The sequence below is a fragment of the Manis javanica genome, chromosome 14 (assembly GCF_040802235.1).
Source record: "Manis javanica isolate MJ-LG chromosome 14, MJ_LKY, whole genome shotgun sequence".
Taxonomy (NCBI): Eukaryota; Metazoa; Chordata; class Mammalia; order Pholidota; family Manidae; genus Manis; species Manis javanica.
The window spans coordinates 32,250,551-32,265,975 of NC_133169.1; the positions used below are offsets into that span (position 1 = coordinate 32,250,551).

At 48.6% G+C, this 15,425-nt stretch overlaps 1 long non-coding RNA gene across 1 annotated transcript; it reads right to left on the bottom strand.

Moving 5' to 3' along the window:
* Positions 1–211: 211 nt before the first annotated feature.
* Positions 212–14,890, bottom strand: LOC140846160 (uncharacterized). The gene is made up of 2 exons (XR_012125074.1): positions 14,425–14,890; positions 212–1,730 (listed from the first exon to the last, which is right to left on the bottom strand). It is a non-coding gene; the product is annotated as an uncharacterized lncRNA (long non-coding RNA).
* Positions 14,891–15,425: the final 535 nt, after the last annotated feature.

A 15,425-nucleotide genomic window follows, 5' to 3' on the forward strand; every position in this document is an offset into this window, starting at 1 on the left:
CTCCTTGGGCACATTTCCAGCTATGGGTAGACAAGGGAACTAAATAAGGTGAATATCAAATTAGTCATTTGGCCTGATTGGCATTTGCCCCAGGGAAGGTCTGATGGAAAAATCAGTGAAAATTAGATCTGTGGGTTGTCAGCCTCAATAACTGTTAGGGTCCGGGCTTCCGAGGCTTCTCTAGAGAACAAACTACACAGGCATAGAGATGTAAATTCAAGCAAAGTCTTTATTTAGCCAACTAGTTGGGGACCAAGTCAGCCCGATGAAGCAGGTCTCAACAAGGACCCCGAGCACTCAAAGCCAAGGGTTTATATAGCATTTTCAAAACACTTAACTCATAGTAATTTTCCACAGCTGCACATTATTCTTGCAAGACATACATCCTGGGGTTAGGCAGGAGCAAGATAAGACCACTCCTCAATTGTCAGGGAGGTTCTGCACGATAAGCTTGGTATGTAGGATTAGCTGACCAAGGTTAGCTGACTAAAGGCCACAGCTGCCCACCATCTGGTGCTCATGATTAACTTGTTTTTCAAGGCCTTACCCAGTTCCAGTTTTTCTTTCTAAGTCACATACTCAGAAAATGGCTTCTAGGCCTTTAAGATGGCTATGCTTATGCTAACCTATTTCTATTCTTACATTCCCCTCTTCTTCTTGTATCTATTTCAATCATGAAATTAGGGGTCATCTGTTTGGTTAACACTCTGATAGTTCTGTCTCAACACTATGATTTGCACGGTGCTAATGCGTTCTTTGATAAAGGTAACACATGGAGTGACTGGTTTGGCGGGCCTACTACTTGTTAGAATAAGCTGGGGTGGTGCTGATTACTTCTGTCTTGTTGTAGAGGGAGGTGTAAGTTTTAGGAACTCTCTCAATGCAGGTTCTTTGCCTACTTGCAGAGGATAAAGTGAGTCTCGGTCTTTGTTTTCTACAGATAGGGACTCTAGCTGCTGCTAGGGAAAAGGGGCGATGACCGCTCTGGCTGCTTCGTGCTGAGAAGGGGGTGCAGTAAAGGGTGCAGCTAGGTCTCTATTACTGGTCAGTTGAGAGGGCTTCAGAAGGCTGGCGCTTCTATTACTATTTGCAGTTTTGTGGCTTCTAGGCAAGATAAAACAAATTGTGTTATTAGGTTATGTAGCAACATCTGGAGTTGGATTTTCTATTCTGGAGGCTGCAGTTATTGAAACAATACTTTTCTCTAAAATCACCCTCATTTTTATTAGAAGTAACCAGGTTAAGAAAATAATTAACAGCTGGCTTGATCATTTGCACAAGTGCAGCAAGAAGAGCAATTGATTACACAGGCTCTTTTAAATATGCTTTGCTGGAACTTTTTGTAAGGAATTTCAGATTGAACTTTTAAAGGCCTCTTGAGGCCAGACAGCCAAGCTAGACTTGCCATCAGGCTTTGCCTGCAGTACCTGTAGATTTGGATGAATTCTTCTCTTCTCGAGGTCTCTGAACCTGCCAGGAAGTGACCTTCTTTACTCACCTGGTAAGGCTGCTGGGAACTCTGTAAGCAAGGTACCAGGCCAGTTTTTCCAAGGGGCTTTGTTGGCTTTATAAAGTCAATCTTAGTTCCTTAAAGTTGTTCACATCTGAGTCTATGCACATGTCTCTCAGGTATGACATTCCAGTCAAAGCCCTGGCAGTATAACTAGTGTTCTTAAGTAGTCTTCTCACAAGGAAAGCAGATTCTTATTGAACTCATGCAAATAAACATACTGCCATGGAATACAAAAACAGTCACTGAAAGTTTTTAAACTCTGGAGGGATCAGGTAGAGAGAAGGAAGTTTCAATTCTGCTCATAAAGATAGTCATTTACTAAACTGTTGTCAGTTTAAGAGAACAAGGTTAAAACACTTTATCAGCAACATTTGAAACAAAAAGACACAAAATCATTTTCTTTAGTTTATGTAATATTATGTAACTAATACTTGTTCTGCTGAAATCTAGTTCTGTACCAGTTTAGGGATAATACTATAAATGACAAAAGACTTACAAATGACAATGGTTAAAGATCTGATGAGAGCTTACTGTAAGACAGTTGACATAAGGAAATTCTGATATTTCTGTAATACAAAACATTTAGTAACAAAGTTTAGCATCATTCTCTTTGACAGTGCTTTCCTGGTAAATAAATATATATATATATCAGATAAATAAGCCAAATTAGTCAAATACTTTCTCTAATGAGAAAAAATTCTTCTGACATGTTCCAGGGGCCCTCTGGAAAATATCAGAGTTAACTAGAGGTAAAAGCACTTTTTTTTTTGAACTTAGCATAAGTGTCCAAGACCAGATACAAAAAAAACAGAGAAAGTGCTTAAGTCTACAGGTCTTCTCTGAAAGCTTCAAGAATGTTTTACTTTTTAATAGTAGATATAAGCTGCTATGCAAATTCTATTAAAAGCTCTAAGATCATTTGCATTAAAAAATATGAAGAGTCCTCTGAAGGACTACTACTAGTAAGATGGCAAACTTCCGGCTTCTCTTCGGGGTCCTTGGTTTCCGCTGGCGCCACCTGAAGCCCAATCACCTCTCGCTCTCCTCCCAATCCTAGCACCTAGCTAACAGCCACCAGCTCCGTAGAAGTGACACCTCAATCAATTCATGCCCCTTTTTATATAACCTAGCACCTTTCCCTAATAAAGCGGAACTCTCCGGTTAATTGCTGCTATGTGTCGCTCCTTTCCTTTCATCCCCCATGTTTTTTTTTAAAACATACAGCATATAAATTAAACAAGAAGACCTGGTGGTTGTCAAAAAAATCTATTACAACCTTTCTCAAAAGTGGTCACACGTTTTTCTATTTAAACTTTTACAGTGAAACTTGTTTTTCTGGGAGAAACATAATCTTATCTAGATTCTAGTTTAATTTTTAAGAATAAATTTTGGTTTGTTAACTAAGTGCATTTAATCAGCTGAAAAAAGCTTTGTTACTATTCTGCTTAGGAGGATAAATTAAGAAAACAAATAATCAGTAACAACTTTAATCATTTGTTGGTTAGAGATTTTTCCACTTATAAAAATATATGGAATAAATAATTTAATTTCTCAGGCTACGCAATCGTTTTCAATAACAAAATATTTTAAAGGCAAATAAAGCTTATACAGTTGTTAACAAACTTTAGCTTTTAGTCTTTTTAATATTACGATTTCATTTTTTAAAAAATATTCTGGCAACTCACTGAGACTTTAAGCATGAGAAACTGCTTTGATCTTTCAACATTAAGAGCAGACTGAAAGGAAAGGAGCGACACACAACAGCAATTTACCGGAGAGTTCCGCTTTATTAGGGAAAGGTGCTGGGATATATAGGATGGGGCATAGGGTGATTGTGGTGTTACTTCTACGGGGCTGGTGGCTGTTGGCTAGGTGCTGGGATTGGGAGGGGGGCGAGAGGTGATTGGGCTTCAGGTGGCGCCGGCGGGAACCGAGGACCCCGAAAAGAAGCCGGAAGTTCGCCATCTTACTGGTGGGGACCCTTCATTCCCCCCTTTCTCCTCTATGGGTTTGTGGGCGTTGCTTTCTTTCTGACTGCTTCCTGCTGAACAGGGGCGGAGAAGGGAGTGAGGGTTTGAGGATTGGGAGGAAAGGGTTGACAGGACTCCCCACAGTAAGGATGAGTAGATGTGGACTTCTTCAGGTTGGAAATCAATGAAGGTTCCCTGTAACCATAGGTTGAGGACCTGTTGATTCCAATGGTGCCAAGAGGATATGGGTGTCAGGAGCCAGGCGTCTGCGGCCATTGTTTCCAGGAACAGTTTCCAGCGGAGAGAGGGGTCCATCTCAGCATGTGGTGAGGAGGTCACGTGAGGGTGAGGGGTCTTCCGTGGCCAGAAGCTGGTAGTTCCTGAGTAAAAGCTGGTTGAAAGCTTGATTAGAGATTTTCCCGACTTGGGATTTGATGAACTTTATTATACAGGGTAAGAAGAGACAGACAAGAAGAATGACTATTATGGGGCCTGCAATGGGCCAGAGCCAGGTGAGGAGGGGGTTTGTTAGTATTGACGAGAATGGGTTGGAATTGGAAGCAGAGTGGAGGCTGGAGGCAAGGTCAGTGAGTTTGGTGATGTCAGTTTCTACAATGCCGGATTCGTTGATGTAATAGCAGCACTCTTCCTGGAGGAAGACGCAGGTGCCACCCTTCTCGGCTGTAAGCAGATCTAGGGCCCGCCGGTTTTGAAGGGTGACTTTAGCTAGCGAAGTGACTTGTCTTTGGAGAGAGGCTAGGGAATCGGCAGTGGATGCCAGGGCTCCCTCAAGTTTGGCGTCGAGATCTCTAACTGCCCATAGAGAGTGACCCAAGGCTCCTCCTGAAAACCCCACCCCAATGGCTGAGGTGATTAAAGAGATACCGACCATGATGGGAAGGAAAGCAGCCCTTTTTGTGCGCGAGTGCAAGGGAGGTTGGAGCTCAAGGAATTCTGCCATGCTGTAAAGTGTAAGCTGTGGGATTAGGGTGACGAGAATGCAGGGTGTATCGGAATTGAGAGGCAGTGAGTTGAAAAGGCTGCCATTACACCAAAAGAAGTGTCCCGGTTGTGTAAAAGTCTTGGAGCCGGAGGTAGGGGTGTAGATAGAGAGGCAGTGAAGTGCACTGGAGGGGGGTGGAGTTGGGCCTACACAGTGGTGGATGGTGAGATTATCTGGGTATTCTGGCTCCCATAGGGGTATGTCTGCCAGGGGACGGAGGGGTTGTCCTTCTGCATGGAAGGAGTAGTTGGAAATATTAAGGGGCACGGCGGCCAGCAGTGGGCGCTGTAGTGATGCGCACAAGAAACAATTGGCGGTGTTGAGGGTGTGGTTGAGAAAGATGGTGGTGTCTTGAATGAGCTGTAACCAAGAGTAGGAGGAATAAGATGAAGAGGCGCCGTCAAGAGTTTGGATAATGACCTTTTCGGAATGTCTGATATCTGATGCAACTTGAGAGATCTGGGAGCGAGAGGGAACATACTCTCGAGAGATATGAAGGGTACCGTGGGGGGTCGAGGACCCCTTGTAGTAAACTGAGGCTGTTACTCCAGCAGCCCATCGAGAGTCCCAGGGATCTGGGATTGATAAGGAGAATGAGCCGTTGGGATATTTCATGAAACGGTTGGAGGAGTAATACTGTGGGTACTGGAAGTCACCCATGTAGTGAATGGTGCAAGACCAGTAGGGGCATCCCCCGTAGGTGTCTGGCCATCGCCTGCAATAGGCTTGTCTTTGGTCATAGAGGAAGCAGAGGTAGGGAGAATAAAGGTAGCTGTAAATGAATACTTCAGTGGAGGGAGGAAAGTGGAGGTACAAAGGCTCAGAGCAGCCTTTCAGAGGGCAGTCTGATGTGGCAATGAGGGCAGTAACTTTTGTTTGATGCTGTGTGTAAGTCTGCTTGACTTTGAATCGCCATACAAAGGAGGATGGGGCGGCAGGGAAGACAATAGGAATGAGGGAAAAAAGCGAGAGAGCAGTAAAGGAGGAAAAAGTCATGATTCAGGTATGGATGGCAAAGAGGGTGCACGGGAGATGCGGAGCTTCAAGGGATCAGAGGGATGAGGCGTGGTAGAGTAGACAGCGTCTTGGGCTGTGTCCGAAGGACTCTGGATTGTGACTGATGGGTCTTGGGTGTCCAGAGAAGGTGAGTCTTGGGTATTTGGTTTCAACCTGGAGATATGAATCCAAGGGGTGACAGAGTTATCAGGCAGTGAGAGCTTGGCAGCCGAGGGGGTGCAGAGAATAACTGGGTGTGGACCTTCCCATTTCGGGGTGAGAGAGGGCTGATCCTCTGGTGGCTTATAAAACACTAGTTGGCCGGGCTGTAAGACAGGAGGATTTTGGGAGGCGGATGGATCAGGAAGGAGCCAATCTTGATATTTCCACAATTCAGTGCGGAGGAGGGAGAGTAGTGGAAGGGCTATATTGGGAGGAATTGGTCCTTTGTGGGAAGGGAGCCCCGGGGGTAGAATCGGGCGGCCGTACATGATCTCAAAGGGTGACAAGAAGGAAGGTTTTTTTGGGAGGGCTCGAATGCGGAGTAGAGCTAAGGGAAGTAAGCGAACCCAGTCAAGGTGTAGTTCTAGAGATAGTTTGGTCAGGATGTCTTTTAGAGTCCTATTGGCTCTTTCTACTTTTCCTGAAGCTTGTGGTCGATAAGGACAATGTAAATGCCAGGGGAGCGAGAGCGACTTGGAGAGGTTCTGGATAATTTGGGCAGTAAATTCAGGGCCGTTATCTGATTGGAGGGAAGTGGGCATCCCGAACCTAGGAAAGATCTGGGTGAGGAGGATAGAGGCAACTACGGATGCTCGTTTGTTAGTGGTGGGGAAAGCTTCAACCCATCCTGAAAATGTATCTACTAGCACGAGTAGGTATCTGGTACGTCGTACAGGGGGCATGTTAGTGAAGTCTATTTGCCAATCTGCAGCGGGGACATTACCCCTTGCTTGATGAGCCGGGAAGGGTCGGGCTTTGAGGGGGGTATTAGGGTTAGTGCGTTGGCAGATGGTGCACTTGCAGGTTATTTGGTTAAGTAGGGTTTTGTCTTCAGGAGAGAGAGGAAAAAAAGATTGTAAAAAATGGATTAAGGATTGGGGGCTGGGGTGGAAGAGGTCATGTAAGAGGCGGAAGAGAGACTCTTTGTCCTGAGAGCAGAGGGCATCTTGTGATAAGGCTAAAACTGCAAGGGCAGACGGATTGTTGCCTGGTGCGTTTTCTGATAGGGCAACTGACCGGGCTACTCTGTCGGCCTTGTTGTTACCTCTTGCAATGGGGGAGTCATCTTTTTGATGTGATTTGCAGTGGACTATGCCTAGTCGGTGTGGGAGTTGTGAAGCCTCTAAAAGTTTAGTAATTAAGGCTGAATTAGTTATGGAATTCCCTTTTGTGGTGAGGAGGCCTCGTTCTTTCCATACTGCCGCGTGGGACAAGAGAATGTGGAATACGTACTTGGAGTCAGTGTACAATGTGAGAGACGTGTCCCGGGCCAGAGTGCAAGCTCTGGTGGCTGCAATGAGTTCAGCCTGCTGATTGGTTGTACCAGGGGGTAGGGCTCGTGCTTCAATGACATCTTCGAGGGAGACTACTGCATATCCTGAGTAGTGGATGCCCTCATGTTTAAAGGAGGACCCATCAGTAAACCAGATGAGGTCGGAGTGTGAGAGGGCTCCTTCGGAGATCGTGGAGTGGCATGGAAGGAAGTTGTGAAGGGCTTCTAGGCAATCATGCGAGGGAGTATGAGGAGAGCAGGGTAGAGGAAGAAGAGTGGCCGGATTTAGGGGCGGGCAGGGGAGGAAAGAAATGTTTGGATTTTGGAGGAAAGAGGACAGTAAGGTGAGGAGTCTGGAGGGGGGGAGAGTCTGTAAACTTTTGTAGGTTAAGAGATCTTTTAGGTGATGTGGGGACAGAATGGTAAGTGGCGCTCCGAATGTTAGTTTATGAGCTTCTTTCTGCAAGAGCTGTCCAGCGGCTAATGCCCGTAGGCAGGGGGCCCATCCCCGAACTGTGGGGTCTAATTGCTTGGAGAGATAAGCTACTGGGGCAAAGGATGGGCCATAATATTGGCCTAGGACTCCTAGAGCTTGACTGGACCTCTCATGAATGTATAATGAGAAGGGTTTTGACAAATCAGGGAGATGGAGAGCTGGAGCTTTTACAAGGGCTTGACGGAGCTTAATGAAGGAGTGTCGGGGTGAGGATGATAATGGTTCTTCAGGGGGGCCCTTGCTGAGGTCGTATAGGGGTCTTGCCAACAGGGAGAAGTTAGGGATCCACGCTCTAAAATACCCAGCCAAGCCTAGAAAGGAAAGGATTTCTGTCTTGGTTTTGGGAACGGGCAGGTCAGAGAGGAGTCGTTTTCTGTCTAAGGTAATGGACTTTCTTTGCTGAGACAGAAGGAATCCAAGGTAAGTGACAGAAGGGGAAGAGATTTGAGCTTTGGCAGGGGATACTCGGTAACCTCTGGAAGCTAGAAGGTTAAGTAGAGACGCAGTGTCAAGTTGAGACTGTTCCCACGAGGGACTGCAGAGCAGAAGATCATCTACATATTGTAATAAAGTGGACTCGGGGTGATCATGGTGAAACTGTTTGAGGTCTTGAGCTAGGACTTGTCCAAAAATATGGGGACTATCTCGGAAGCCTTGTGGTAAAACTGTCCAAGTAAGCTGAACAGAATGTCTGGTGTATGGGTCCGTCCAGGTGAAGGCAAAAAAATCTTGGGAGGAGGGGTCTAGGGGAATAGAAAAAAATGCGTCCTTGAGATCTAGGACTGAGAAGTGGGATGCAGAAGCAGGGATCTGCGATAAAAGGGTGTATGGATTTGGAACTAAGGGATGGATAGGGACAACGGCTATGTTGATGAGGCGAAGGTCTTGGACAAGGCGGAAAGATCCGTTGTTTTTTTTAACAGCTAATATGGGGGTATTAAATGGGGAGTGAGTGGGTCTGAGGTAGTTTTTGTTTAAGAGATCTTGAATGATGGGTTGGAGGCCTATGAGGGCTGAAGTGGTTAGGGGGTATTGGGCCTGACAGATATACTGAGAGGGGTCACGTAATTTGATAGAGGCAGGGGGACATAGGGCCATGGAGGGGCTTGTAATGTCCCAAACTTTGGGATTTACAGGGTGTATAAAGGCAGAACTGGAGCTTTCATTGGGTAGAGGGGGGCTGTCGGCTATGAGGGCCATCAGAAAGGGAGTACTGGGGGCTGTGGGAGTGGATATAGTTATGGAAACGTGGAGGAGGGAAAGGATGTCCCGTCCTAGTAAGGGGATGGGACACTGGGGCATAACTAGGAAGGAGTGGGAGAAAGGTATGGGACTGTCTAGGATTGTGCATAAAAGGGGGGGGGGTTTTAATGGGAAAATCTGTTTACCTCCTACCCCGACTATAGGAGTAATGGCTGGCGTGGTAGGGCCCCGGTATTCTCGCAAGACTGAGAAGGTGGCTCCTGTATCTAGGAGGAAGGAGATGGGGCGACCGTCTACTGTTAAAGTAACCCTGGGCTCCTGTTTGGTGATGGAAATGGTCGGGCGAGAAGCCCCCGGGCCCCGTCAATCTTCTTCTGCCAGCCCCACTACGGTGGGCTTAGGATGGGGGTTGTTCGTCCAGCCTCCCCTTCGGGTGGTTGGGCAATCAGACCCCCAGTGGCCCTTTTTGTGGCATCTGGGGCATGGGGTGGTAGGAGATCTGGGGGAGGGGCACGCCCTTGACCAATGTCCCTCTTTTCCGCACTTGAAACAAGCTCCTTGGGGGGGCTTGTCTGTAGAGGGGCGCCCAGGTTGTGGTTTTATCAGCTGGGCCAACATCTGGAAATTGGCCTGATCAGCTTTTTGTTTACGGCGTTCTTTCTCCTCCTCCCGGTTATGGAAGACTTTAAAGGCCACTGTTAGGATCTCAGTCTGTGGGGTAGCGGGGCCCTGTTCTAACTTTTTGAGTTTAGCTTTAATGTCGGGGTAGCTTTGAGCTAGGAAGTATGTCATAAGGACCTGTCTTCCTTCAGGTGTTTCTGGGTCCAGGCTGGTATACTGTAATAGGGCTTGAGTGAGTCTATCTAAGAACTCGGAGGGGGTTTCATCTCTCTTTTGAATTATGTCTTGGAGCTTTTGAAAATTGACTACTTTACGAGCTGCCTTTTTTAGACCTGCTATTAAGCAGGAGGCAAAAATATCTCGAGAGTGGAGACCCACAGCGGTGTTATAATCCCAGTGTGGGTCTTGTTCGGGGACAGCAGTGGGACCAGGGGGACAGGTGGGGTCAGTCCTGTGGGTTTCGGTAGCATGCATTTGGGCGAAGTCCCAAGCTCGTCTACGCTCTTCAGGGAGGAGAGTATTGGCCAGGAGCATGAAGATGTCATGATGCGTGAGGCTGTAAGACTGGAGGGTCCATTGAAACTCCCTGATGTAGGTCGTGGGATCAGTGGAAAAGGAACCTAGGCGTTTCTCTAGTTGGGCTAAATCTCCTAAGGAGAAGGGGACGTGAACACGCAAGATGCCTTCGGATCCTGCTACTTCCCGGAGCGGGGCGATAATTTTGGGAGGCCCTCGGGACCGAGTCTGAGGGGGACTGAAGGGTTCTGGCTCAGTCTGTGCAGGGGAAACAGGTAATGGGGGCAAAGCCGCGATAATTTTGGGAGGCTCTCGGGACCGAATCTGAGGGGGCAAAAATGGACGAGGCTCTTGGAACTTAGTTAGAGGGGGGCTGAAAGGCTCAGGCTTGATTTGCGGGAGGGGGGAAGGTGAGGGGGACAGAGGAGGAGGTGGTGAGGTGCAGGAGGAGATGGTGGAGGAGGGGGAAGGGAGAGGATGGGAGGCTTCTGCGGGGGTGGAGGCGGCGGCGGCGATAGAGGAAGGGGGAGGGGCTGTTGTAGGAGAAGAAGGGGAAGGGAGAGGATGGGAAGCTTCTGCCGGGGGGAAAGCGGCAGCGGTGGCGGCGGTAGAGGAAGGGGGAGAGGCTGTTGTAGGAGAAGGGGAAGGGAGAGGATGGGAAGCTTCTGCCGCGGGGAAAGCGGCAGCGGTGGCGGCGGTAGAGGAAGGGGGAGAGGCTGTTGTAGAAGGAGAAGGGGAAGGGAGAGGATGGGAAGCTTCTGCTGCGGGGGAAGCGGCAGCGGTGGCGGCGGTAGAGGAAGGGGGGGGTGCTGTTGTAGGAGAAGAAGGGGAAGGGAGAGGACGGGAGGCTTCTGCCATGGGGAAAGAGGCGGCAGTGGCGGCGGAGGGTGGAGGGGTTGTAGGAGGGGGAGGGGCTGAAGGGGGAAGTCTGTATGGCGGAGGCTCGTCGGCCGGGTCAAAGGTAATTGAAGAGGGACTGGGAGTGTGTGGAGGGGAGGGAGACGGCTTGCAGGCTAGGAGAACTTGGGGCGGGGAGCAGGTGGTGCAGAGGCTGGGATTTTGAGCTAGGAGGCGAAAAGCTTCGATATAGGGAATCTCCTTCCATTTTTTCAGGCGCTGGCAGTAGTTAAAGAGATTGCGAGTGATGTTAGGATCAAGAGTTCCCCCTGCAGGCCATTGGTTGTTATTGTCTAGGGGGTATGTCGGCCAATCTTGGGAGCAATATTTACGGAGAAGTTTTGGTTTTATATCAGGCGTCAGGGAGAGGGTAGCCAGATGCTTAAGCAGGCATTCAAGAGGTGAACTTTCAGGGAGGGATGAGGAGGCTCCCATGGCTAAAGGACAGAGAAGGAGACAAACAGGGGAAGACGAACGGAGATCCTCAGACTGGAGGCAGACCACAAGGAGACAAAATGGCTAAAGGACAGAGAAGGAGACAAACAGGGGAAGACGAACGGGGATCCTCGGACTGGAGGCAGACCACAAGGAGACAAAGGGCGTCCCCGATGATCCTTGGTGGTCTGCGGAAACTCGTATACGAGTCGGAATTTCTTGGGAAGTGTGGGTCGTCACCCAAACTTCCCTAAGAAGGCAGAGTGCCGGAGTCACGAGGTACCTAGCGCTAGGCGTTTTCGGCGGGCCGAACAGGTTTCGGCGGACGGAACAGAAGGAGGAGGGAGCGGGAAAAGGAGCGTTCTCATCCGCAAAGGAGTCACCTCATTTATGGCTGTTGGGGGGGGGGGCTGAGAGTCTGCTGCAGCTGTGAAGGCCTGAGGTGGGGGTTTATGGCTTTTGGAGGAGGGGCCTGAGGGTCCGCCGCAGCCGTGAAGGCCTGAGGCGGGGAGCGTTCCCTCCTCGTCCCCGAGCGTCAGGGCCTTGCCGGACGATCACGGTCAATGGCACTGCGATAGCTCAGGGAAGAGTGGCCCACCCCGGGGAAGTTTTGCTTAAAAAGTCTCAGCTGAGGTGGGGGTTTATGGCTTTTGGAGGAGGGGCCTGAGGGTCCGCCGCAGCCGTGAAGGCCTGAGGCGGGGAGCGTTCCCTCCTCGTCCCCGAGCGTCAGGGCCTTGCCGGACGATCACGGTCAATGGCACTGCGATAGCTCAGGGAAGAGTGGCCCACCCCGGGGAAGTTTTGCTTAAAAAGTCTCAGCTGAGGTGGGGGTTTATGGCTTTTGGAGGAGGGGCCTGAGGGTCCGCCGCAGCCGTGAAGGCCTGAGGCGGGGAGCGTTCCCTCCTCGTCCCCGAGCGTCAGGGCCTTGCCGGACGATCACGGTCAATGGCACTGCGATAGCTCAGGGAAGAGTGGCCCACCCCGGGGAAGTTTTGCTTAAAAAGTCTCAGCTGAGGTGGGGGTTTATGGCTTTTGGAGGAGGGGCCTGAGGGTCCGCCGCAGCCGTGAAGGCCTGAGGCGGGGAGCGTTCCCTCCTCGTCCCCGAGCGTCAGGGCCTTGCCGGACGATCACGGTCAATGGCACTGCGATAGCTCAGGGAAGAGTGGCCCACCCCGGGGAAGTTTTGCTTAAAAAGTCTCAGCTGAGGTGGGGGTTTATGGCTTTTGGAGGAGGGGCCTGAGGGTCCGCCGCAGCCGTGAAGGCCTGAGGCGGGGAGCGTTCCCTCCTCGTCCCCGAGCGTCAGGGCCTTGCCGGACGATCACGGTCAATGGCACTGCGATAGCTCAGGGAAGAGTGGCCCACCCCGGGGGGGGGGGGGGGACTTACCTAAAGGCCAGAGAGGAGTGGTGAGTGTGATGAGCCAGCGCCGGAAAAAGAGGACGAGGGCAAGCTGCTGCTGGTGTTGGGGGAAGACGGGGCCCAGTTGGGGTGTCCCGTCTCCCGGGTTTCGGCACCAATGAAAGGAAAGGAGCGACACACAACAGCAATTTACCGGAGAGTTCCGCTTTATTAGGGAAAGGTGCTGGGATATATAGGATGGGGCATAGGGTGATTGTGGTGTTACTTCTACGGGGCTGGTGGCTGTTGGCTAGGTGCTGGGATTGGGAGGGGGGCGAGAGGTGATTGGGCTTCAGGTGGCGCCGGCGGGAACCGAGGACCCCGAAAAGAAGCCGGAAGTTCGCCATCTTACTGGTGGGGACCCTTCACAGACTAACAGTTAAAGAAAATTGTTTAACTAGAAACGAGATTCTAATTTTGCTGTGCACTTGATATCAAGACTCACTTGCTTTAATTTCACTAGGCACGACTATATCTGTAAGAATATAGTAATTTATTCTTCATTTGCCCCATGGTCCCAAGCACATAAGCCGGTGAGAATTAGCCTGGGCTTGCCTGTGGCTTGACTGGGTTTATCTCACTTAATCTCTAAACATCCTGACCCTCCCCCCCAAAGCAACAGGCTGAGCGGGTCTTCCACAACAAAAGGCACCACGCTGTTTTCTCTCTTTAAATAAATAGCTGTACTTTAGAACAAAGTTACTTTCTTTATCACAAAACACATTCTTTAGCATGCAGACTTTTCATTCTTTATACTTTTTCTTATTAAAACATACATTTTTTTAGCATAGAGAAATGTTTTATTACTTTAAGTAGTTTTAATTAAAACTTAAAACCATTAAAAACTTTAATTTCCAGTGAACACCGAGAAGCAGGCCATTGTAAACTGTTAAACTAACATTCTTTAGATTGACAAATTTATGAACACATTTTATAATTTCTGTAACTATGAGCTTTACAGCACAATCTCTCATAGAGTATATCTTCTTAACTTAGCAAAACTTTAAGGTTTTAGGTTTCTACAAAGATTCTCAGGCAGTAGGTAGGTATACACACTGTAACACAATTAAAAAGAGGTTCACTTGCTTCAGTCATTTAGTTCACTCATTCATAACAACTATTCTAGATTACTTACAAGACTTTTACTGAATATTAGACAAAGCCAAGCCTTTAAGCATTTTATTTTTAAAAGATTTAGCAGATAACATGACTTAAATGACCTCAGGTAAATTTAGGCAGCTGATAACTACAAGGACATGCCCGCTTCAGGCAAACTCAAATTAGCATTAATGCTTAACACTTTTTATCAGGTTTTCTGGAAGTTTTAGAATACCCAATTTTCACAAGCGCTTGTCTTTAAATCAATTTTATTAATACCATCCGGAGGTAGAAAGATATATTCATTTACACACTTAGGGGGTCGTCTGAGTCTGTCTCATGGTGAGAAAGAAGGAAAAAGAATATGAGGGAGACAAAGGCGAAGGATGAAGATGCCACTTCAAACAAAATGACTGTTGTATGTGCTTGTGAACGAGTGCCTGTCGTTGCACAGTTTTCCTTCCACGGGGGACGCGAATTTATCTGGGATTCGCAGCTGTGACCCCCTTATCCTGTCACGGGAGTCTTCTAGCGGCGGGCGCCCTAATGGCTCTTAATTGCCCGACCCGTGCCCGCGGGGAATGATGTAGTGGCAGAAAGGAGGAACGGAGAGAGCAGGAGAACTTTAGAACAAGGAAACTTAAAATGAGAAGCGCAAAAAAATATAAACCGAAACTAAAACACAGTAAAACAGTCAATGATAACACTGAGCACACACACACCACATCTGATAGCACTCGTTCGGACTGGTCCTTCTCTCACTCTGGTGCGCACCACACTCACCACTTTCAGGGTCTTCAAAAACTCTCGTAATTCTCCTGAAGGGCGTCTACTCGGACTGCCGTAGGGTGACGAGCTCGATCTTTTCTTCCTCGGGCGCTAGTTTTCTGCCGATCGGATTTGCCTTCCTAAGGCCGAGTCACTCGGACCCTAGGGCCAGGATTGGTTACCTGGGCTTTTACCCAGGGTCGCTAACCTGGGGGCCGGGACTACCAGCCCGGACTTCCTCACTCGGGACCACTAACCCGAGACCATACACGGGATGGCGACTCCCGCTTAATAATGGATTTATGCAGACACGAGGGGGCGACCCTCGAATTACACTGCCCCATCTGGACAATTAGACCTTGCCTCCAGCTGTCCTTTGTTCTCAGGGAAGCTGCTCGTATCCCGGACGAGCCCCCAAATGTTAGGGTCCGGGCTTCCGAGGCTTCTCTAGAGAACAAACTACACAGGCATAGAGATGTAAATTCAAGCAAAGTCTTTATTTAGCCAACTAGTTGGGGTCCAAGTCAGCCCGATGCAGCAGGTCTCAACAAGGACCCTGAGCACTCAAAGCCAAGGGTTTATATAGCATTTTCAAAACACTTAACTCATAGTAATTTTCCACAGCTGCACATTATTCTTGCAAGACATACATCCTGGGGTTAGGCAGGAGCAAGATAAGACCACTCCTCAATTGTCAGGGAGGTTCTGCACGATAAGCTTGGTATGTAGGATTAGCTGACCAAGGTTAGCTGACTAAAGGCCACAGCTGCCCACCATCTGGTGCTCATGATTAACTTGTTTTTCAAGGCCTTACCCAGTTCCAGTTTTTCTTTCTAAGTCACATACTCAGAAAATGGCTTCTAGGCCTTTAAGATGGCTATGCTTATGCTAACCTATTTCTATTCTTACATAACTTCTTCACTTTACCTCTTAATATTGCCATGGATAATGCAGAATTGGTGTTGCTGCTCAAATGCCACCATGTCTAAAATTGACTTGTTTTTATTGAGTAAGTC